Raw genomic sequence first — 25833 nt, 5'->3', positions numbered from 1 at the left:
AGATGATTCCAGAAGCCCTGATGAAGAGGAAGATGAGCTTGTCTGGAGGGAAAAAGAACAATTTGTGGTCTAAGGAAAAAAATGATGATTCCTTAAACTAAAGCAATAAAAATTAAGATGGCAAGGAAGATAAATCTTTGAGAAATATGATGGAAATAAAATCATCAAGATTTATTGATTGAAGTGTGGGACAGTAATAGCTAGGCAATGAAGGTGACTACCAGATTTCTGTTGTTTTGTTTTTTGTTTTTTTTTTCCACTAGAAGGATGAAGCTGACAAAAATTAAATGAAAATGTAGAGAAGAAAGGGATGTTTTGTGAATGCCCATCTGCAAATGTGTAGGAAATAATCGATTCTGAAGTAGGGTAAGCATGACGTGTTCGTAGAGATTTGAGTTGGGATATATATTTCAGAGGCCCTCCCCAGAGGCATTGGGCAATGGGCACATTTCTAGGACTTCCACTGATTTGGAGATGGTGGAGTAGAAGAGGCCATGAAAAACAGAAAGGAAAGACAGTCTCCCAATATAAGAAGGGTGAGGAGAGTGATATTGGGAAAAATTCTGTTGTTCATATCAGTTAGAAAGCCATTGGAAGACCTTTGGAAAAAGTGTCTTCATTGGAAGAGTGCAATGTATGATAATTGAAGGTGGGGGTAATGAAAGAGGACTTGGGATATGGACACAATGAGTGTCAGTAATTCTTCTGGGAGGTTTAAACAAAAGGAAGGGGAGAGAGAACATGGGATGGTAGAAGAAGAATCAGAATCAAGAAAGAGGATTGATAGGTGAGAGAATGAGAACTGCTTAGTCACTGATGAGAAGGAGCAACAATGGAAAGCAGATTCGAAGTTACAGAAAGAGAACACTGAAGGGATGAAGACTTGAATTATGACATGACTCATCAAAGTTCCAAGTAATTTAATACTGCAGCAGAAATTGTGATTTCTGTGTTAGGTATGTGAGTTTGTTTTTTGTTTTGAATTCAATTAAAAATTGAATGTTGAGATTGCAATACAGATCATTCCTGAATGATACAACTATTTCCATATGATTCTTTCCATAGGAATATAAATGCAAAAACGTGGAAAGCAATTAGAGACATTAGAGACAAGTAACTTCTTTTCTTCCTCCTCCTCCTCCTCCTCCTCCTCCGCCTCCTTTTCCCTTTCCTCTTTCTCCCCCTCCTCCTCCTTCATCATCATCCTTGCTAGTAGGCAGCCGTCATATGGAAGTGACTTGTTTAAGATATGACAGGTAGTCAGTGGCAGGCAAGGTCTAGAACTGACTACCATTCCTAAATGTGCTTACCATAATTGCCACCCATCCTTAACCTTTATTTCAAAATCAACTTAGGATTTACTGAAAAAATCACTTTTCTCCCTCTTTCTGGTATTAAGTGTTTACTCTTCTGGTCAATAGATTCCTTATTTCTTCTTACAAGTTTGCTCATTAGAAATAGAAGCCATTCCACCCCATTCTACTCTGGCCACTCAATTCATGAACAACGTCCAATTGCTTCTTACTGTGATCAAGTCATGGTTAAGAGTATGGGCTCTAGAGTTATGCTGTATGGGTTCAAATCCTATCTCAAACACTTAGTGCCTGTATAACTTTGGGCACTATTTAACTGCTCTATGCCTCAGTTCGCCATCTGAATAGTAAGGTCAACATATTAAATTATCATAACCACAGGGAGATTAAAGAGTAAATGTATGTAATAAACAGTACAATGCACTTTCCACAGTAGGAATATTAATGGTATATGAGCAGTAAGTTTATTACTGGCAGAGGTAATAATTCAAGTAATAATTTAGTCAAGCAGATAATTCATTTTCATTAAATAAATAACCCCCTGCCATGCCACACGGTTCATATTGTAAGCAAACACTTTTCAAATGGAGTGAACATCCAGCCAGCCATCGTCATAAGATGCAGTAATGAAGACATATAGATTCTAGGCAAACAAAACTGGGTTCCTATTATCATATTAGATGAGTCTTTCTCTGGAATTGAATAGTGAAATTTATCACCTTCTGTACCCTGCCTCAACAAGGAGAAGGAATTGAAAGGTGATGTAGGACTCACCACCAACTATATACCTCTGTAAATATGAAGCTTGTGTTCACAGAGGCTTAAGACTTTGCTTGAGCTCGGATGTGGTTCTTGTTTTTGCTGGATATTACTAACTGGTCAGCTAAAATGTGTTTATCCTCTTAGCACTCTTTTCAAATAGAAATGTCTGTGTTGAGGTATAAATTCTATATTCATGATTTCATAAGCCCTTATCATCCATATCAGTGAAGACAGAATGTGCCAGTGGATAGTAAACCATTTGAATGTATTTAAAAATTAATCTCCATATCTTTTCACTAGGAAGTATATATTTGATAGCTTATTTGCTATGACCAAAGATGAGTTCTGACTGATAGTATATCTCCCTGTATCTTGTGGGTATGTGGGGGGAGGTTTCTGCTGGAGAAACTGTCAACTAAAAATGGGAAAAATGACAGTAAGCTTTCCTGCTTGGGACTGGAGTTTGAACATTATGTACTCTGTTTGTCTGAAAAGGATAAACTATGCTTATATCTGATTTTTCAAAGGTTTCACAGATTATGGCTAGGTCAAAAGTGATTTATGTTCTATTATTTAAAATATTTTCTGAAACAGGATAGGTATAGAAAATTGCCATAAAAATAGCTGAAAAAATTAGGGACAGAGAGCTCTAGAGGACTTCATTAAGAACAAAATAAAAACTTTTTAGAAGAAAAATTGCAATGTGGTCTTTCCCAAATTGCATTCTTCAAAGCACTAATTTCTTCAGAATATAGACAGGGGCAAGTTATGGTCACATAAATTTAGGACACCAGTCTAGTAAGTATTCCTCTTACATGTATATGCAACACAACAAGATGAACTATTGCAGTTTTCAATCATTACTCAAACACATTTATCTAAGATTTATTTATTTATTTATTAAAAAAACTTTTTTTGATGCTTTTATTTTATTTTTGAGACGGAGAGACAGAGCATGAGCTGGGGAGGGGCAGAGAGAGAGGGAGACCCAAATAGGAAGCATATATATCTCATGGGTCAATCTAGAGTTCTGTTGAACACACTTTGTTACTTACTTAGACTGAGAAAGTCTTAGTTTGTGGGGACTAGAACGTGGGAAGTCACTGCCTCAGATTCTCAAAATATTAAAAAAAAATTTTTAATGTTTATTTATTTTTGAGAGTGAGAGAAAGAGAGTGTGAGTGGGGGTGGGAAGCAGAGAGAGGGAGACACAGAATCTGAAGCAGGCTCCAGGCTCTGAGCTGTCAGCACGGAGCCCGATGTAGGGCTCGAACTCACAAGCAGTGAGATCATGACCTGAGCCAAAGTCAGACACCCAACTGACTGAGCCATCCAGGCACCCCTCAAAATTTTTTTCAACAGAGTTTTGTAGGAAACCTTTCAGTGATAAAGGTCCTACCCAGATCTCCACGTGGTTTAACCAAATACAAGTCCTTCATCAGCAAGCACTGTGGAAAAGAAGATTAATACAGGCACACACTCTCTGAACTAAAGATTATTAATGTTTAGGATTAATTTGCATTCTGTATTTAAAACATGTTATTGTAGTCAGTTATTTGCTTTAATATTTTAAGTTCGAGATATCTTTTTGACTAAGATGAATGTGTAGAATTACAGCAAAATTAACTGGCCATTATGGGAATATGTCTTGTGAAGTATATTTTTGTCAGGAAGAAGGGGTTTAGAATCACAGAGATGGGTGGCTCTCATGAGATAGTAGGCAAACCTTCAGGCAGCAGAGACTAGAGGATTTAGTCAGTCTCAGTCATCTGTGCTCGTTTGGGATGACGAGCCCATAGGCACATTATTGCATTGGCTCTGATCAGTTTCTCTAAAGCAGGGACATTACTGCTTGTCTTAGAATGTTCTTAGGAAGAGTAAATAAAATTAGGAAGTGTAGGTAAAGTGCTACTCTTCAGATATTGGTTTGTTCTTTTTTTCTGTTTATAGCAGTGATTCTCAACTGGAAGTGATGTTGTTCCCCCAGAGGTTACCTGGTAATATCAGGAGACATTTTTGGTTGTCACAGCTGGGGAGAGTACTATAGGTATTTAGTGGGTAGAAGCCAGGGATACTGCTGAACATGCTACGTATACAGGACAGTCACCATAACAAATAATTATCCAGTTCAAATTGTCAGGGGTGCTGAGATTAAGAAACCCTGCTCTACAGCATAGTCATGAAGCACTGTTTCCCCTACTAATATATTTAGCTGTTTCAGCACCACATCAGAGAAAGTAGAGGCATGTCTTAAGGAAAAAAAAATAACACTTTGGAGATGAGAAGCATTCAAAATCATGTAAGTTTAAATTATGGATACTGTATTCACTGTAATCATATAAAGTTAGCAGTAACGAATATATCGTGTTTACTTATGAACCAAAGTTGGTGACCAAAGGGGGGGGCAGGGAAACAAGAAAAAAGAGGTTAGGAAAAGAGGCCTGCTGGAGCAGGCCTGGAAAGGTAAAAATGTTGAGCCACCTTTTATCCTTTTTGAACATTAAATAGGTCTATTTCCCTATGGAACTGGGGAGTCCAGTAACTGGTTTCAAGTTAAAGATCTATGATATTACGTATCTAAGCTGTGCTTTTTCTTACAAGAAAATCACGTGCTAGAATCCACAATGTGGGACTTTGAGGACATTTTAGCATACAACTCAAATAGGCTCAAAATACCAGACACCTTGAGATGCCACGATCCCTACCAGAAAACAGTGATCAGGGGATTAAGAAAGGAAGATAGTCAGAGGTCAGGCTGCAGGAGGCAGGGTGAAGCCAGGGCTGTGCTCCCTCTCTCCTGTGGCAGGGGGCCACATCTCTGTGTTGCCAGATTTTTCCAGAGGCCTATTGTGCTCTTGAGTCCACAGGCTGTGGGGCAGGTGTCCCTCCGGGCCAGGAGTGGAGCAGTGCTGCCTTCTTGCACTGCCATGCCCTGGTTGGTGTCCCTGGTTGGTCTTCCATTACCCATACGGCTCTCTGCATTAAATTCCCTGTGCTCTAAACATTCAGCTTTAGAGTGGTCTTTACTTTCCTAGTTGGACTCTGAACATTAAAGCATTATATGGACAGTAGAACTGAGGGAGATGAGTTTTTTAACCAAAAAGGAATGGATTAAGTCTTCTCAAAAGTCATGAAGGCTGAATTCAAGATCCTGGTAAGAGTTCTTATTTATTCCTCTTAGGATGTTTCAGGTAACATGCTAAGTGTTTGTGATGGTTAATTTGTTGTGTCAAACCGACTAGGCCACAGGATGCCTAGACATTTGGTCAGACATTATTTTGGGTGCGTCTCTGAGGACATTTCTGGATGAGATTAACATTTGAATAGACTGAGTAAAGTAGATTGCCCTCTCTAATCTGGGTGGGCCTCATCCAATCAGTTGTAGGTCTGAATAGAACCAAAAAGCTGACTGAGAACTGCCTGCCTGCCTTTGAATTGGGGCCTCATTTTTTCCTGCCCTTCCGACTTGAACAGAACCGTCAGCTTTCCAAGGTCTCTAGCTTGCCTACTGCAGATCCTGGGACTTGTGAGTTTCTGTAATCACATGAACCAATTCCTTCTCATATATATTTCTATATCTCCCTCCCTATCTCTTTCTATCTATGTCTCCTATTGGTTGTTTCTCTGGAGAGCACTTGTACAGTCCTCTTTACCCCTTATAATAGTTAATCCTCACAAATCATCTTCCAAAGTGGTATATTTATCCCAATTTACAGAAGAAAAAATGAAGCTCAAGAAAGATAAGATAGTTATCCAAGGTCAAATTGTAACACCATGAGCACAGATTTTTCTGGCCCCAAATAATATGTTCTTAACACCTATTACATAGGGTGAGCCATGTTTGCTGGGAAAGACACATCAGGATTTGCTCTTATATCAGTAAGCATCCTCTCTCATTCTCTCTCCCTTTCCCTTTCTCTCTCCCATGGCTAGGTTTAGGGTGTGACTGAGTACTTGTCATTGAAGAGGATGCTTAGGAAAGCAAAGCCTGATCACCTAGGATGTCCACAGTTAATTTACATTAATTGTCCTATACTTGGAAATATTGAAATTACTCTACCCTCCCAGAGACATTGAAGTCCACAAGTGTCTGTTAGGGGAAAAGAATGAGGCTGGTTCCCAATGATGACACATAAAAGAGGGCTCAGAATCAAAAGCGTTGTTAGTTTTTTAACCATTAGTGTTCACTTTCTGATGGCCAATTTGAAGTGAACTTTGGAAGCAAGATTTTTATATTCTTTTACAAAATTAATCATGCATTTATCTTATTTCACAAACATTTATTGAATACCTACTATTTTTAAAGAAAAGAATGCATTGTAATAATTCCAGAATGCGAGTTAGAAGGCTTGAGACACAAGGGTTCTATAATCCAGATCTCACTAAGGTACATTCAATGTCTTTGACACCCCCCTTCCCCAATTCCCTTTGGCCATCCAATTAAATAGGTCAGCTACTAAAGTTTGATCAGACATTAAAAGATTCTGTTCCTTTTCAAGGCCTTATCAAAGATTTAGTATGTCTTTCTAAATGAACTAGGGGGCCATCCTTTGAAGCATCTGCTCAAAGACGAAGTGTCACCTGTGGAACAGTGGAAGGAAATGGTAATGTGAAGATTTAAAAAAATGTAGGGTCTAAGGGAAATAAAAATGTAGCAATGGCAGAAGGACTTTGAATGGTTAAGAAATACAAAAATACATGTATAGACTAAATAAAAGTCTGTAGACTAAATAAAAGTGAGAACAATAAGTATAACACAGAAAGTAATTACTCTGTGCCTGGCACTGTGCTGATTTATTCTTTAACCATATTATATTTATATTTCCTTACTTTTTACTGTCTAAATAAAATAACCATTGAGAGGCCTGAGAAAATTGAAACTTAAAAGCTTAAGTTACGGGAAACTGAAACCTAACCAAGCTTAACCAGCTTGTTCCGCTTCTGTACAATTGCTTGGCGCGCCCATGTATTCCTGATCAATCATTATTGCCTGGCACATCCGTATATTCTTGATCAACCATTGTTACTTGGCACATCCGTGTACTCCTGATCAATCATTGTTTCTTGGCACATCCGTGTATTCCTGATCAATCATTGTGATACCCGTACCCCCGGTTGTGGTCTGACCTAAAGGCAGGAACCAATTGAATACTGTTAAGTGTCCAACTTTAAACACCAACCAATCGCAGCTCTGTAATTGTGGAAAATTGCTGATTTCCCCATGACTTGTTTGTACCTGTCTATAAAAGGGGTGTAAAAACCTCTCTCAGGGCCTCTTGGCGTCACCGGCAATGGGGGCGCAGAGGTCCAGGTTCGAACCTGCAATAAATGACCTTTGCTGCTTAGCTCTGACTCTGGACTCTGGTGGTTCGTTTTTGGGGGTCTCTTAGACTCTGGGCGTTTCACCATCTTAGTTTCTTCTGAATAATAGTTTGTGGAAAAGGAAAGACTTGAATTATCTATATATTCTACCTCCTATTTGTAAAAATATATAACCTACATCAGGTTTAATTTTTAGTTCAGTCGCTCAGTTAAAAAAACATTTATGGGGGTGCCTGGGTGGCTCAGTCAGTTAAGCATCTGACTTTGGCTTACATCATGATCTCATGGTTCATGAGTTTGAGCCCTACCTTGAGCTCTGCACTGATAGCACAGATAGCTTGGGATTCTCTCTCTCTCCCTCCCCCTCCCCAACACTCTCTCTTAAAATAAATAAATAAATAAAGAAAAACATTTACAAAGCCTTTATTATGAATTAGAGACAAAGAAATTGACATCAGACCACATTGTTAGAAATGCATAATTTTAGGTCCCATTCCAGACCTGCTGAATCAGAATCCGAATTACGACAATCTTCAGGTGAATCAAATGCACACTAAGTTTGAGAAATGCCAAATACAACTAACTCAGATGTTTTGAAGTATTATTGTTTGCAGCTTGCTGGCAATCAAAAACAAATAAACAAACTCATCATGGAAGTATATAACTCCTTGGAGGAATCAGATCAATGGGAAATCAGTTAAAAGTACTAAATGCCCCCCAAAATGTTGATTATGAAATATGGGTGATGCAGGTAGCAGAGCAAACTCTATGGTTCTGTAATTATTGGTCCCACTGAGAAAAGAGCAGCCATTTGTTTGTTTATTTTTAGCTTTCCATTTTCAAGTTGGCCACGTTTATTTATTTTCTGATGTAAACACCATCAGCAATCAGTTGCAAGAACAGAAAGATTATTTTTCTTCTTAAGAGTGCTTTTCTTTCATCACCATGATTCCTTAAGAGCAGAATTAGCATGGTAACCCTAGAGCCTGACAGCCTCATGTGAATACTTTTAAATGGAGAGCTGTCACAATCAAATTCCTGCTCTCCTAAAAGCTTTACTGTTAGGCATAAGTGTCTTGTTTGGCAATACATGGATGGTGTGCCTGCTGCTGTTTAGTTCTTTAATTGTAAGCAATTTTCCATTGTGGGAATAACTAATTGGACCAATGCTTAAATTAATCTGAGGGTGCCATTTTGATCAAAAATTTCTAGCTTGTGTAAACAAGACAGTATGGCACTGGTACAAGAATAAAAGAATAGAAAAGTAGAAAAAAATTAGAGAGTGTGGAAACAGACTTATGTATGGTCAACTGATTATAAGAAAGGTGCTATTGCATTGCAATAAATGGAGCGAAATCAGATACATAGATCTGTTAGATCAATTAGATTTTGGAAACTAATTAGTTAGAACAATTAGAGATTAAGTATGGGGAGTGAGAAAGAAAGTAGTCCCTCGATCCAAGGAAAAAGTTGTGGAGGAATCTGGAGAAAATAGTGCTTTAATAATGTTTTGTTTACCTTAGAAGAAGTGCTAAAGTGGGCCAAGATCCTTTAAAACTTTATGTTGGAGGTAAGTCCTTAACTTGCCACTTTTCCTGTTTTCACCTTGCATTTTAAAATGTTTATTTATTTATTTTGAGAGAGAGAGAGAGAGAGAGAGAGAGAGAGCGTGAGCGAGCGAGCACTTGTGCAAGTGGGGGAGGAGCAGAGAGAGAGAGGGAGAGAGATTGATCTCATGAACTGTGAGATCATGATCTGAGCCAAAATCAAAAGTTGGATGCTTAACCGACTGAGCCTCCCAGGCGCCCTTTTGCCTCGCCTTCTTTGTTTGCTGTTTCCTCATTGCTACATCAAATCGTGCAGGTCTACCTCCCTGCCCTTTCTCACCCGTCTTTTAAGTTTTGTAGCCCGATTATCCACTCTGGGTCTTCCCCATTTTGCTTCTAGATAGCTCCAAAGTGCATCTTTCCCCCTTGTGCTTAAATGCAGTCACACTTCAGTCTGGAAGGCATGCCCAACATTCTGACTAATCTTTCCCATAGATGTCCTTAACATTAGGTCTCTTGGAATAGAGAGATATTCTGCACTGAAAATTCACTTGGAGCTTGAAACTATAAGAATCAATGATCACAGGGGATATTTGGTGTAATCCTGTTGGAGGTCTCTTTGGGGAATGAACCTCTGCCAGCCCTTTAACTTTGTATGTAGAAGATCGTATTGTAGTTTCTTTCTGTGGGAGGTGTAAGCTCCATTCTTAGGCTTTGTTATGTGACTTGCTTTGGCCAATAAAATGTGAGTAAAAGTAACATATGCAAGTGCCAGGCAACCACTTACAAGAAAGAACATTTTGTCCTCTGTATCTTCTACCTTGGAGATGGCATGTCCTAAATAATAGCTGCTCCTTCAGCCTACATCTTGGAATGAAGAAGACATATGGGCAGAAGTCGATACATTCTACCTGTAGCTGATAGCAAAAGTGAATGAGAAATAGAGCTTTGTTGTTATAAGACATGATTTTAAAGTCTTTGTTACTGCATGATAATCAAGCAAAATCTGACTAACGTAGCAGGTATTGAGTGAGGCTCATTGTAATGCTGGGTCCAGGAGTGAACATATAGGTCAAGTATTACACCTTTATGCACACTGGCATTGGTTGGGGCGTGGCAACTGGAACCTCTATCGGTTCAGGGCAATTTAATATTGGAGCTCCTATTGGTACTTTTAAAAATAGGCACTTGTTTTTACTTGGGGACTACTGAAATGGGATTTTATAAACCTCAAGATTCCAGAAGGCATCATGAAGAGGCAGACTCTCTGAGCATGAAGCTGATACAATAGAATGTAGAGTCAAGAGATGGTGAATGAGAAAGACAAATTTCTGATGAGACTATGATTCAAAAGTCTGGCCTAAAATGTATCCCAGACCTTTTCACAACAATTAAGACTACTGATCAATAATAAAAGTATGTGTGTGTGTGCGCGCGCACATGGACAAGTGTGTGTATAATAAAATTTAGTTACATGAGGTACAAACTGGCAAATCATAACTGCCAGGTATGTGGATAATATATCTTTTCTTTCCCTTAAACTAAGTTCAGCTTTAAATAAACTAAGTTGGAGGGCTATAAAAGAATTAAATAAAGATAGGATAAAGATTTTGTGTAGATTATTATAAATCCTGATGATTATAATCAGTGTGATTATTGAAGTTTATTTTTCTGTGATATTTAAAAATGGTACAATACAGAAGATATATAATAAAAGAAAGTTAGGAAAATAAAGTACATATGTTTTATTCTTTGGATTTGATTTATGTTTAAACTTTTCTGGTTGTATAAAGATAAATAATTTAGAGGTGGAATATGCCATAGAAACATTTTATGTACACAGTTGTCCAATGTATTCAGCCTACATTTACACCAAGACACAGGGAATGAGGTGTGATCAATATTGAGGGTCTCCATACACTAGTATATATTTGGTCTGAGTAATTATATTAAATATTTAATAAGCTTTAAAAAATTTCCAAAACCATTTAAACATTTCAAAACAAATACCATAAACACCATTGGTAAATGGTCTCAAGTCAATTCCATGGATAATTAGGCACAAATATTTTTTCTTTCAGTAATATATGTATTGCATATTCTATATGTAATTTAGTTAAATAGTGTATGAGGAAGAATAAGAAAATACTACAATTTTAAGCAACTTTCTAACTAAGTTGCCTTAATCTCCGCTTCTGAATCAACTGATTTTTGCCTAAATACTCCAATTTTATTCTTCAGGCATACACATTTCCACAACTGCAAACAGTTTGGTCTCAATTAATGTAACAATCACAATCCACTTTGACTGGAATATCAAGGTATTGAGGGGAAAGATTTCAAAACTTTAATAATCTAGATAATTGCTTCAACTTTCCACTTTGCTGGTGAATCTAGTCATAATTAACCAATTAAATCACATCAGCAGCTACCTTTTCCCTAAGCATAGAATTTAGAGGGATAAAAGAGAAAGATTGGGGTGGGGGAGAGTTGAAAATCTATCTAAACATAAATGTCATTCCATTATAGAACCTTATTAAACACATTTAAATGTTTTAATTTCTAGCACTCTGTTGTTCCTAATGAACTCTGCAGGGATTGAAAATGAATTTTTTATTCTGAGATTTTTGTCCCTTTTGAATTGCAAAAAGCATTCCTCTTGAATATCCACCAGATATAATGAAACATATTTTAATATCACATCAGGCTAGCCTCCTGGGGAGACAGCTGTCAAAAATTCATGGTATCTTTAAATCACTTTAATTACATTTTGCTCAATGCAAAGTAATGTGTAAGAAACTGTTTGTTTTACTTTATTCACGCCATAATATTTTCCATACAATTATGTTATACACTATCCAAGTAGGGTTGACTGGTTCAATTAGGCTGGGGTTCAGGATAAATGGAGATATTTAGTAGGAGATTAATTTAAAAAGAAAGGTTCAGACCAGAATATAAAGATCCTCCAAGGCCATGTATAAAGTTTTAACATTCAGGGACTAATATGGCACCTAATAACAAAATAACTAATTACTTTAACTCTTACTAGTGCTGCATAACATGTAACTCCTATAAATTACACATTTGTATACAACATACCAGTTAATCTTTCCAATAGCTCTTTGGGGCAGGTACTGTTGTTATAACCATCACCTTACAGATGTGGAGACTGAAGTTTGGAGGGTGTAAGGTCACAGACAAGTAAAAGTCAAGTTCATAGAGTCAGACATTGTTATTTCAAGTACTTTGCAAATGATAAAACTTGAATTTGTACTAAAATGTTCTGTAGTCTCTGTCTACTAGAGAAAGGGAGCCCAAAGATCCCTTTGTTTGCAGTCTAAAATTAGTGGTGAGAGTTATCAAAAGAAAAAAAAAGGTAACTATGTGAGGCGATAAATTTATTGTGTTAATCATTTTACAATATGTATCGTAAACCATCACGTTGCAACGTCCTAAATACATACAATTTTTATTTGTCAATTATACCTCAATAAACTTTGAAAAAATAAATAAAAGTAGAAGTGGAGTTATGGGGAATAAAAGAGAATTATTTGAGTGTCTGGGATTCTGAAGGACTAAATGGCTTAGCCTCACCTGAGACCAGTTCTGGGATGGAGTTGTGTTAGGTGTGAAGTCTTGTAAAATGAGGAAGGACTTTAATGACCAGGCTTAGTGGATCCTCCCATCCACAAACTCTAACACTGTGTTATCCTCCGAGTGGGAACAACTCAGCCGGGATCTCCCATTCTGAGGTAGACCTTACCTCTTTGCCTTTCAGAAGTCTACATTGTCACCATAGAACACTTACCACTTCTCTTTTAGAGCCAGTTTGTTAATCCGCCTGTCCTCCATGACATCTTCCATCAGTTCAGGCGCTCACAGATAACATACTTCAGGAAACTTGTCAAGTGTTTATCTTGCATCTATTGAGATGATCTTGTGTTTTTTGCCCATTATTCTATTCATATAGTATTGTACCACTAATTGAAATTTGGATGTCAATTCAGTCTGCTATTTCTGGGATAAGTCTCATTTAGTCATAGTGTATCATCATTTTTATATGCTGAATTCAGTTTGTGATTATTAAGGATTTTTGTGTTTATATTCACAAGGACTATTGATTTTCTTTTGAGGCCTTTGTTAGTGAAAGCTAAAACTAGTACCATATAATGAGTTGGAAGTGTTTTCTTCTTTTTTGTTTTCTGAAAGAATTTGTGAAGCATCATTTTCGTCTTTAAATATCTGCTAGAATTCACCAGTCAAACTTTATGTGCTTTTCTTGGTAGGAAGATTTTTAAGACAAATTCAATTTATTTACATGTTCCACCCCACCCCCCCAACCCCTCCCGCCCTGCTTCGGTCATTTGAGTTTTGCTAGGAGTTTATTCGTCTCATTCGAGTTGTCTAAATAAAAAAGTTGTTTATAATATTCCCTTATAATCTTTTAATTTCTGCAGGGTAACTAATGATCCTTTCTTTCATTTCTAATTTGGTGATTTTAGTCCTCTCTCATTTTCTTGATTGCTCTGCGTAAGAGTATGTTAAACGGTTTATTTATTTATTTATTTATTTATTTATTTATTTATTTATTTATTATTTGGGATACAGAGAGCGTGAGAACGTGTGTGCATGAGTGAGGGAGGTGCAGAGGGAGAGAGAGAATCTTATGCAGGCTTCACGCCCAGCTCGGAGCCTGACTCCGGGCTGTATCTCATGACCATGAGATCATGACCTGAGCCAGTACCAACTGAGCCACCACACCACCCTGTTAATTGGTCTTTTAAAAATAGTTTTTTCTTGTACTCATTTTGTCTGTTGTTTCTATGTATTTTATTTCATTGATTTCCACTATGATCTTTACTATTTCATTTCTTATGCTTACTTTGGACTTTGCTTTTGTTTTTCTAGTTTCTTGAAGATTAGGGCACCTTTGGGGCGCCTGGGTGGCGCAGTCGGTTAAGCCTCCGACTTCAGCCAGGTCACGATCTCGCGGTCCGGGTCACGATCTCGGGGTCCGTGAGTTCGAGCCCCGCGTCAGGCTCTGGGCTCATGGCTCGGAGCCTGGAGCCTGTTTCCGATTCTGTGTCTCCCTCTCTCTCTGCCCCTCCCCCGTTCATGCTCTGTCTCTCTCTGTCCCAAAAATAAATAAAAACGTTGAAAAAAAATTAAAAAAAAAAAAGATTAGGGCACCTTTGTTCTCTTCTTACATATGTATTAAAATTGCAAATTTTGATCTGTGGTGAGTCATTTTTTTTTATTCTTTCAAGATTTTCTCTGTTTGATTATGATGCATCTAGGTATGGATCTTTTTTAATATTTATCTTACTTGGGGCTCCCTGAGCATCCTTGATCTGTAGATTAATGCTATTGAGTTTTTAACTCCAGAACCTGTATTTTTAAAATGGTTTTAAATGGCTTTAACTCTTTATTGTGATTCTTTATTTACTGAATTACTGTCATTATATTTTCCTTTAATTATTTAAATGTAGTCTTATTTGGTTTGAACATATTTAATAGCTTCTTTGAAGTTTTTGCTAAATCCAGCATGTGAGGATACAGAGACAATTTCTATTGACTGTTTTACTTTTTCTAAATATAGGTCACACTTTCTTGTCTCTTCACATGTCTCATAATATTTTGCTGAAAATGAACATTTGGATAATATATTGCAAAAACTCTGGCTTACCCTTTGAGACTCGTTGCTGTTTGTTTAGTAACTTGCCTGAACTAAATTTATAAAGTTTATCTTTCCTGTGATGTGTGGCCACTGATACCTCTGCTCTGTTTTTTTCTCTTGCTTTTATTTTAAAGTTTGACTTCCTAGGGGTTGCCTCATGTCTGTATAGCTTAACGATAAGTCAAAAAGATTGGCCAAAGTTGTGCTCGAAGACTGAGCCAGCAAGGCTTTCACTCTCTGATGATGCATTTGTGAGTGGGCTCAGGGGTACATTCAAACACCAGCCCATATTTAAGTCTGGCTTGACTTTTAGTTTCTACTGGGTTTTATTTCATCTCCTTTGTGTGTGCAACCAGGTTCCATTAGCCAGAGATGTGTATGTGGATTGGGCCCTCTCCATCTCTGCTGTACATGCATGCATTAATCTGGAATGTGTGATGAGCTTCCCAAGTCTCTTATAGTTGCCTTACATTTTATTTCCTTGGCTAGGATCATTGCTTATCTCATACAAGACTACCTTCCTTCCCTCACTTACTCATGCCCTCCCTCCCTTCTTTCTTTCCTTCCTTTTCTCTCCCCTTTCCTTCCGCCCTTCCTCCCTCCCTTCCTCCCTCCTTCCCTCCCCCCTCCTCCCCTCTTTCCTCACCCCTTGTTTCCCTCCTTGCTTCCCTTTTTTATTTTATAAAATAAAACCTCCAAATCAAGATATCTCTTCCAAGATAAATGTTGAATAAGCATTTGTGAATTTTATAAGTGGGCATTCTTTTTCTTTTTAACTTTTTAAAATTTGAGTATAGTTGACATTCAGTGTTTCATTAGTTTTGGGTGCCCAATATGCGGATTCAACTTCTCTAAATGTTATACTATGCTCACTACAAGTGTAACTACTGTCTGTCACCATACAACACCAAGACAATATCATTGACTATATTCCCTATGCTGTTCCTTTTGTTCCTGTGACTTCTTCATTCCATAACTGGAAGCCTGTATCTCCCACTCCCCTTCACCCATTTTGTCCACCCTCTCAGAGGTGTCCATCCACCTCTACTCTGGCAGCCATTAGTTTGTTGTCTGTATTTATAGGTTTGATTCTGATTTTGGTTGGCTTGTTTATTCATTTGTTTTATTTTTTAGTGTCCACATATAAGTGAAATCATGTAGTATTTGTCTTTCTTGGTCTGACTTATTCCACTTAGTATAATACTCTCTGGGTCCATCCATGTTGTCACAGGTGCCAAGATTTTATCCTTTTTTATGGTTGTGTAATATTTGTTTTTAAATGTTTATTTTTGAGAGAGAGAGACAGACAGACAGACAGACAGACACAGAATCTAAAGGAGGCTCCAGGCTCTGAGATGTTAGCACAGAGCCCAAAGTGAGGCTCGAACTCACGAACCATGAGATCGTGACCTGAGCCAAAGTTGGACGCTTAACCAACTGAGCCACCTAGGTGCCCTGGTTGTGTAATATTATATAGATAGATAGAGATAGATATAAATATAGACATAGATATAGATATACCACATCTTCCTTATCCATTCATCTATTGATGGACATATAAGTGGATATTCTTTTTATTATTTTTTAAGTTTATTTATTTATTTTTGGGAGAGAGAGTTAGGGGAGAGACAGAGAGAGAAGGAGAGACAGAATCTGAAGCAGGTTCTGTGCTGTCAGCTCTAACTCAGAAACTGTGATACCATGACCTGAACTGAGATCAAGAGTTGGACACTTAACCAACTGAGCCACCCAGGTACCCCGTAAAATGGATATTCTTTGATGAGAATTTGGCTTCATCTGGCAAGATCAAGTTGTAGTCTTATTTGGATCACTTGCTTGTTATGTGACCTTGGCCAAGTTATTTAACCCTTGAGGAAATGTGAGTACATTTTATGGTGGAAAGAAGAAAAATTGAAAATAAAAGTGAGCATGGTTCCTAACATATATTTATCTTGGACTCTATAATGGTTCCTCTTCATTATCAGGTCCATGTTAGATCCAGGACTTAAACCCTGATCTCTTATTTTGGTCCAGTTGTCCTCTCATCATGTTAGTCTTCAGTATGAATGTGGGCTCTTTGGGCAGTAAATTTTTCATAGCTGATATAACTTAGGCAGTTTAGATATGCCTAACAGTTGCACAGCTTTCCTCAGACAGAAGGGAGGAGGTAAAAGATTGGTCTAAGTACCTCAGGATCAATCAGATCCATGTCTTCACTTTATATGTTTTAGGCATTCAATTTACATTTAAAATCATATTTAATCAAATGGTGGCATGACTAACAAATGTGAGCACCACTGTCTTAGTTCAAAGCTGGCTTTGTAGCGCCTGTGATAGCACAGGGACACTACATGGTTCCTTGGAGAGATTGGGAATCAGCCACATTCTGTCCATGATTGGGCATGAAACATACTATGACTGAAGTTCTTAGCCAGGAAATGAATGGTGGACACCACTGTTGCTATGGGACAACTTGGAAACAAGCAGATTGCAGATTGACTGATCTGGTGCCACCTTTCTTATTGGTCTTAACTTCAAATCATCCTTCTGCTCAATAAAATCAGAAAATCTCAACTGGCTATATTTCATTGTAAACAAATTCTGCCTATGTGGCTACCATGTACAAGTACGTCAGTACTTGTACCATGACAATTCCACACAATATTGGGTGTTTCTAGGATGCCTAGGTAGCTCAGTGGGTTGAGCATCTGACTTTGGCTCAGGTCATGATCTTGCAGTTCCTGAATTCAAGCTCCACACTGGGCTCACTGCTATCAGTTCAGAGTCTGCTGCTGTCAGCCCAGAGCCTGCTTTGGATCCTCTGTCCCCCTCTCTGCCCCTCCCCCACTTGCACTCTTGCTCTCTCTCTCAAAAAAATATTAAAAAAACATTAGGCATTTCTACCTATTAGTGCTGTTTGGCACATGTTGTTTTATTGTACCTTTACAATAGCTTTGACTGCATTGCTTTTGGTTTGTACCCAGGTCTCCCTATCCAAAGTGGGAAAAAGCCATTCTTCTTTATAATTCATTCAGCAAGCATCAATGCTCCATTAGCTGAGCACTTACCCACCAGGGGAAGAGAAATAAGAATAAATAAGAATATGTAGCGCTGTGGATATGTATCCATAGATACTTCAGCATCATAGATCTGGGAACTGCAGGCTGTTCTCCAGCATGTGTTTATTCTTCATATTCTGTTTAAATTTCACACATTTTCTGTCTGTTTCTTGTTTGTATCAGGTAAGGAGGATAGTAATGTATTTATTCAACCCATGTCAGTTCAAATAAAGAATTCAGAGTCATCGGGGAAATATATACACACTAGTAATTTACTTGAAAGCTCTTACTCTCCTCCCACTAAAATACCTTCCCCAAATATCCATTCAATTTATTCTTCAATTTCCACAGTTCCCTCTCCTGTTTGATACTAAGGACACTGGTACTGAGAGAACACTCAAATCAAGCAAATAACAGCCACCCACCTTTCACTCCATCTCTTAGCTAGTTAAATGGCTATATATTTCCATCTCTTACATCCTAGGATATAATTAAATAAACATTTTAAACTGGCAGTTTTGAATTTTATAGAACAAAAGCCTGAAGCAGGTTCAACTTTGTAGAGGGGAAAAAATCAAATGCTCGAGAATAATGTTTACAAATTTCTGAAACAAGGCTTGTCAGCAGGATGAAGTTGCTAATACGAGCCATTTTGGACTGAATGGTTTATATCTGTTTATAATAACTTGGATTTGTCTTCTGTTAAAATGTCACATGGATAAAGGAATAAATTCTAACAGCTGTGACAGGATTATCATTGCTAAGAAACTCCGATACGGTGGATTCATGTGTCAGAGACATCTACTTCACTGTCTTTCATTCAGAGTAATCCAAATATTCTCCTTCACACTCAGGAAGACTAACAATGAGACACAGATAAAAGCCCATGATTCTGACATCTTTCCCCTAAGTTTGCTGTTAAATGAGATGGTTGGCACCAAGAGTCTCTAATATTTTTCTGAGAAAGTTAGTGGAAGGACACAGGATGAGACCCCTATTCTTTTAAACTTCAACACAGTTATTCCATAAGTTGGGTGGAATGAATGACAAACTTTGGCAGGAATGTACCAACAATTGTGATATTTTTAAATGCAGCAAAGAAAAACAGAAAAATGGAGAACAAAAAAGAAAAACAAGCAAGTGGGAGTATTGGGTGGTCAGTGGAAACCCACATATAGGCTACAAATGAGAAAATGATCCAAGGCATCCTAAGAAATTAACATAAGATTACCTTTCTCTAGGAACCTATTTATTGCTGATAACTGTGATAGGGAATTGTATGTAATTGAGCCTTATAGCTTCATTCATTTATTCATTTAACCATTTCTTCACTATACACACACACACACACACACACACACACACACACACACACACACTAGGCACTGGAATTAACACTAGCAATGAAAAGATAAATAAGCCCTGGGCTCTACCTTCAAGCAGATCATGTTTTAGTGTTCAGTGTATGTGCAACCACCCCACAGAGGAAGTGCTCTAGTGGAAATGGGTTTAAGAAACAGCACTGGTCAAAAAGGAAGAGATGAACAGTGTGCGGGAGGGTCCAAGAATAAATCACGGGGAGAAATCAGAGCCACATTTTGAAAAATGAACAAGAATTTAGCAGGTGGATGCAGCAGAGATAGCCCCTGAAGCCAACAAAGTAGGTGGAGCAAAGGCTTGGAGGGTTCTGAATCACGCAGCAGTCCTAGGGATGAAATCTGATTGGTCTAGCCCAGTTCATGTGACCTTCCCTGAGGCAATCCTATATCTGCTTGAAGGAGTTCTCTGATTAGATCGGCCTGTAATATTGAAGGTACGGCTATAGCGATGGCCCTTACATTTCTTCGTAGAGACCCAACTGTGCAAGATTAAATGAGCTGATCTCTGGGTACAAAGATGGGCAAAACTGACAAGTTTATTGCGGTTATAGTTATGCTGGTTATTGTGTTGTTGTTATTACTGATATTACTAATGTTATTACTAATATTAAAAAAATATTCTAATGTTTATTTTTTGAGAAACAGACAGAGTGTGAGTGGGGGAGGGGCAGAGAGAGAGGGAGTCACCGAATCTGAAGCAGGTTCCCGGCTCTGAGCTGTAAGCACAGAGCCCAACGTGGGGCTGGAGCTCATGAACTGTGAGACCATGACCTGACCTGAAGTCGGATGCTTAACCGACTGAGTCACCCAGGCGCCCCTGTAATTACTAATATTTTAATTAAAAGCCAGATGTGTAGAAATCTAGCATCACTGCAGACCCTCACTGAGCTTCTCTTAGGGAATCTAAGAGGAGCATAGCAGAAGGAAAGCAATAGTTGCACACTAGGCACACTGGACATCTGTCAGGAAGCCTTCCTGGGATTTGCTCTCCCCAGTCTGGATTGGGTTGTCTCTGTTGTGCTCTATACAAGTTCCTTATGATCCCATCCTATTGTAATAGAAACATCTGTCCTATTAAACTGTGAGCTTCTTGAAGGAAGAAGTGTATCTTGCTCGTCATTTTCACTCAAATACTTGGGATGTTGTAGGTACTAGCTACGCTGTCCAAATAACTTGCAATAGGTGCATCTGAGAACAAACACTCCATGCTGGAGATTGTCTCTGAGCTGGGCCACAAAGGATAGGGAGGACTTCTGAAATGCAAAAATTGGAAAAATCACATCAGGGAGAAGTAAATACTTAACATAAGCTTGGAGATGGAGAAGTGTCCAGCATGCTTGGAATATGTCAGTTAATTAGACACAACTGAAGTGAACAGTGTATGAAGAGGATATAGGACTGAGAAGGTAGACTTTAGGGCAGATTTCAAGGGATCTTGAATGCTGGACAAAAGAGATCACACTCTGTAATCTGTGAAATACAAAGACTGAGAGGTTTTCATGTGGGGATTGATATGGCCAGGATTCTTCACACACACACACACACACACACACACACACACACGCACACGCGCGCGCGCGCGCGCACGCGCGATGTAGGTGCTATTTGGTAAATAGAATATTGGTTCAGTGGGTTAAAGATGCAAAGCTCTCTGTTCCTAAGGAATTTATGATTTAGTAAGAGATGGATTTACCAAGAACCTACAGAAGGGTAACTTTCAGGTTATTTGCATTGACCTTTTCTAAATAAATACTCACATTGATGTCTAATTTTGTACTTAAAACATAGAATCTTCTGTTTGATTTGGTGGAATGGGAACTCTACCAACATCACCAGGTTGAGAAACAGAAAGAGACAATTGTCCTGATGAGAATGCACTAGTTATGAATAAAGGGATGGACTTCTGAATGCCAAAATTCACAGGATTTTGAGTCCTAACTTCTAGTTCTTCTCAAGGACAGTTCCCCTCTTACCTCTCTGCATTTTGGTTATATAAGCAAACGAATGTTCCTTTTGCTTAAGCACATTTGAGCTGATTATCCTGCCTCTAGCAATTCCGAGTACCTGGTAGTTACTATTAGTTAAGTTGTCACTTTACAGATAACAAAATATGTAGCACATAAAGCTTAAGGAATTTACCCAAAGTCATATATAGCTAGTAAAAATGTTGGACCAAAGTCAAAACTTAGCTTCTTCTAATTTCAGAGTGCAAGCATTTATCCGGTGTGGCAATGCACTCTCAGTATTTCCATTCTAGAGGAAAATCATTGAGGTAATGACTATCCCTTAACCATGTTTTTCTCTCACACAACCACTACTACATTACGGTGCTTAATGCATGTGTAATTTCTGAATGAAGGCTAAATCTATAAAAATTCCAGATGCATGGTCTCTTTGTTGCTAAGAAATAAACAGCTGAAGATACCTCCATCACTCATGTTGTAAACATTTCTCCATGTTTATTCTTAAACCACAATGTTGTTTGTGTCTACATCATATATTGCTGTGTTTCGTTGGTACAGAGAAAAGTGTTTTGTTGTCAATTCTTACTATAGTTTTCTGCCTTTTGGTCCCTTCCCTATTTTTTTCTTTTATCAGCAAAATCTTCTCCATGTGGAGGAAACAGTGAGCATTTTATAAACCTGCCTAGGGCTGTAAAATATACATATACCTTTAATAGTGACAGAGGTATCTTTGGAACTTCCTCTAGAGTGAAATCTACTTCAAAAATTTGCATTTAACAGGCAAACATAATATTGTTGAAGAACACAGAATTATAAATTCATGGACATTTGGGTACTGGGGATACTTTATAATCCACACATCCACACTTCTAACTTAATTTTTATGGCTATGTAAGTTCAAATTACCCAAGATGGATAAAGCCAGCACTTTCATTATTAACTGTATTTGAGGGGTTTTTAACAACTGCTCCATGAAAGCTCTTTATAGAAACTCACACAGGAAGTTGCAGGCCAAATAATGTGCTTTCTGCCTTAGGGTCTGAATTTGTCACCTCTTGATATAAATCCCCCAAATTTGATTGCTCTTAGAAGTATTCATTTTGCACAACATTCAAAAAGTCTCCTGCTTTAAAAATGAAAAATTGCAAGTGATTACTTTACAGCCCATTTAATTGCATTTGGAGATTTTCTGCCCCTTAAAGTCTCTGGATAACCATATTAATGCTCTCCCCAAACACACTTTTGAACAGAGTTTTATTATGGGTAGCACCTGACCTTTCAGCATAATTGCATGTGGTCCAAATTAATTGTCTGTTCTATTGTGCGCTGAATAATAGGTATTCTAAAATGAGACTAATTATGCAGGTACCTGATAGGAGAATCTTAGAGTGAGCTCTTTTGGATGCCTGGAATTTAGAATATGAAGTATAAGATGACACTTAATTAACTAATAAACCGACTGGCAAGACTGACTCCACAGGAGACTTCTAGTCAACACAAATTAGAAAATTCAGAGATTCTTCCTTAACTGAAATGTAGTAAGATGGAGCTTACGTACCAAACTAACATTGCCATAAATCAAGATGCTACTGAGAAAGGCATACAATATAGATTTGTTCAAAAACATAAAAGCAATTTTTGTTTAGCTATATCCATTGTTTATTTAATACATACTCCATTTATGTTTAATTGTTGATTCCTTTTGGGAATATTCTTATGGATGTCATTGTGGTATTGTATAACGAGCACTAGAGTGTAGGTTAAACCTAAATTTGAGGCCAGTTTGCTGTATAATTACTTGATTTAAGGACCTTGGTGACTCTGTCACTAAATCAAGTTCCTCTCCTATTGTTTATTTTCTCCTCATCTGAAATGACGTGTGAGACCCAACCTCCTTGTTTGGTAGAAGTACCTGTTACGGAAACAAAAGTAGAAAAGATGGCTCTTGGCACGGAGTGCTGTCAAAGTGCAGGGTGTGGGTGGAAAGTGGAGCTGCTGCCCGTCTCCCCATTGCTGCCCCATCGGTGTCACCCTGCCCAAGAAGGCCTGAATGTTCCCCTCCCTTTGACTGAAGTTTGGAATGGCTTTTTCCTAACTCTAGGCTCTGACTTTCTTTAGAGCATTTACTTTAGAAAACTTATGATTGTAAATTCTTTCCCTGCCTCTTTGAGATATAAGCAATTTTTTTTTTAAAAAGCCTGTTGCCAGTTTTATAAGCCAGGAAAGTCTTTCTCAAGGATGTAGGAGCCCTCGCTTTGAAAATGTAAACATCAAGGGATATAGCATCCCTATTTCCCAGGCTCTGCGGGAGGGTAGGAGCCTCCTTTCAATGGATGCCTTTCTCCTAGTTGTAAAACTACTTTCTGTCACAAAGATTTGAGAAAGTGTTGTTTTAGATAAAGCCAATTAGCAAACACTGACTGACGGCCTGTGTTCTCCCGTTCTTTGTTTCAGGGGAGTTGAGCGCGGACTGAGCTCTGCCTCTCTCCCTAATTGCAATAGCCTTCAAGTCTGCGTTGCCTGTTTCACTTCATCTGGTACAGCTGACCCTTTGACTGTCAGCGTTATGCTCTGTGATCATCAAACATTTCCGGTCCCATCAGGACTCTCATAGTTGACCAACATGTTGAACATATGACCTGGCGTGTGGAAGGCGGTGTTGATTTCAAATATTTGGTTGTGTTTTCATTGTGTGTAGCGCACATAGTTGTTATGCCATACGTCCCGGTTATTTTGCTAATGGCAGACATGAGGCTGATAATCTCGGTCTTTGTGTAAGGGAATTAGTATGTGTAGAGCTCCAAGGATTGCCACATGAATTGATGTCATGCCCTCTATGGCGTTTAATCCAGTCAATATCCCTATAAAGTGAGTAACATTATTTCCATTGTGCAGATGGGAAAACTGGTAGGTTCCTTACTTGGCCAAAGTCAATCAGTTGAAAGCGTTAAAGACCAAGTCAGGTTCAGTTCAGGCTTGGGAATAGGACCTACGGGCCTGGATTTGAACTGTGTCTCTCTCACTTTCTACTACCTTATCACCTTGCTTACTAATGAGCTCCCCGTTTTACATATGGGCAAATGAAGGTTTACTGGTTTTAACTTACTTTCACAAAGAGGCACAGTTCAAATAATTATCTTGTATAGATTTTGTGAGCATGGAATGAGATAAAATGTGTTAACTTCTTGGGAAAGGCTCCAGATTGGATAAGAACCTGATAAGTGTTAAATATTATGATTAGTGGGAGTAAAGGCATATACTTTATTGCCTCTTCCTTTGAGAGTAAAAACAACACTCAGTGGTAGTACCACTGACAATGACTTAGAATCTAGGGGAGTATGCCTGTGATTTGTTGTTTGAAAGACAGTGTGGGTCTAAACTATCCTTTATACAGGGATATCCCAGATGAAGAGCAAATGCGTGCACTGATTGGGTAGAAAAACTTTTGTTAAAAGTTTTTAAGAGCCATTGATGGCAAAAGAGTGTTTTGAGAGGAGCAAGAAGGCTTCTAGCAACAAAGGAAATCAGTACCTTTTGTGGCTTGTTGAATTGGGATTTTCCAGTCTGGTTTTGAACCCAGTTATGTTGAGCTAAAATCTGGGCAAATGCCATTTGCAATAAGATTTTAAATACTTTTAAATGCAATAATAGTATTATTTTTCATGTTGGGGGGGTACCAGAAATAACATTTCTTTTAATTTATATTTAATAAAAATGACTCCCATGTTAATTTAGTACATTTCAATATGTGAATAATTTTTAATAATTAACTTTTTGGGTATATTTTGGGATTAACAGCCTAAAATTGTCTTAATCTCAGCGTTTTCCTAATGACCACCAGGCAGTTGAAAAGGCATTCAAAGAATCTAGACTGTGTCAGCATATGACATGTTAACTTTTCCCTCTGTAACACTTTCTTATGAGTTAATTAATTCTTTTCACATAATAAACAAATTATGTATGTGCTAATGGTATTTTAAGAAGTGGACTCAATTCACTTAATTATTCATAATTATCTCAGTTTTCTTTCTTTTTTAAAAATATGTAGTTTCTTCTTGTTAGGGTAAAGATTAAAATATTAAACAAGAAAAATTGGAAATTTTAAGTATCAATTGAGCCTATCTGAGAATTTTGCTATGATAGCGTTATATATTTTTGTAGTTGATTAAGTTTGCTTAGTAATCTCCTGTTGTAAGATAATCATGCCACAGCCCAGAGAACAAAAGAGGGGCAATTGCTCCTTTCTTCCAGCCTAGAATACCTTTTGTAATTCACAAAGATAGAAAAGTCCACCATTAACTTTCATTGTATTGGAAAACAATAATATCTTAAGAGACTGAACGTGAAGATTGAACTTTTTGGCTTTTGGAGAGTTACTAAAATGTGCATTTTAAAACTTTAATTCTGCCATTTAAATTGTGTGAGTATGTCTGCTTATGAAATTTGGTTGAACCGAATTGCTATGAAATGCATGCATTTATGCAAAGGTCAATTATGATATAGGCAATCTATTTTAGGGTAAGCTTTCTTACACCTTTGGAAATGATTCTTTTTTTCCTTCTGCTCTTCTTCTTCTTCTTCTTCTTCTTCTTCTTCTTCTTCTTCTTCTTCTTTAGCTAAGTGAGGATCTCTCAAGGAATACAAAAATTAAAGAAAAAAAGTCGAGCAGTACAGTCTTTATATGTATTTTTTTCTTCTAAGTCTCCCCAGTAGAGGCCGTCATATGCATTTATTCAGCTAAGGCAGTTTGCTGAATCCTAGAGTGAATTGTGCAGTCTCAGATGTGTATGTCCATCAGAAAAGCGTGATC

Source organism: Lynx canadensis, chromosome E2 (assembly GCF_007474595.2).
Source record: "Lynx canadensis isolate LIC74 chromosome E2, mLynCan4.pri.v2, whole genome shotgun sequence".
NCBI classification, from domain to species: domain Eukaryota; kingdom Metazoa; phylum Chordata; class Mammalia; order Carnivora; family Felidae; genus Lynx; species Lynx canadensis.
Note: the sequence above shows the minus strand (reverse complement) of the source record.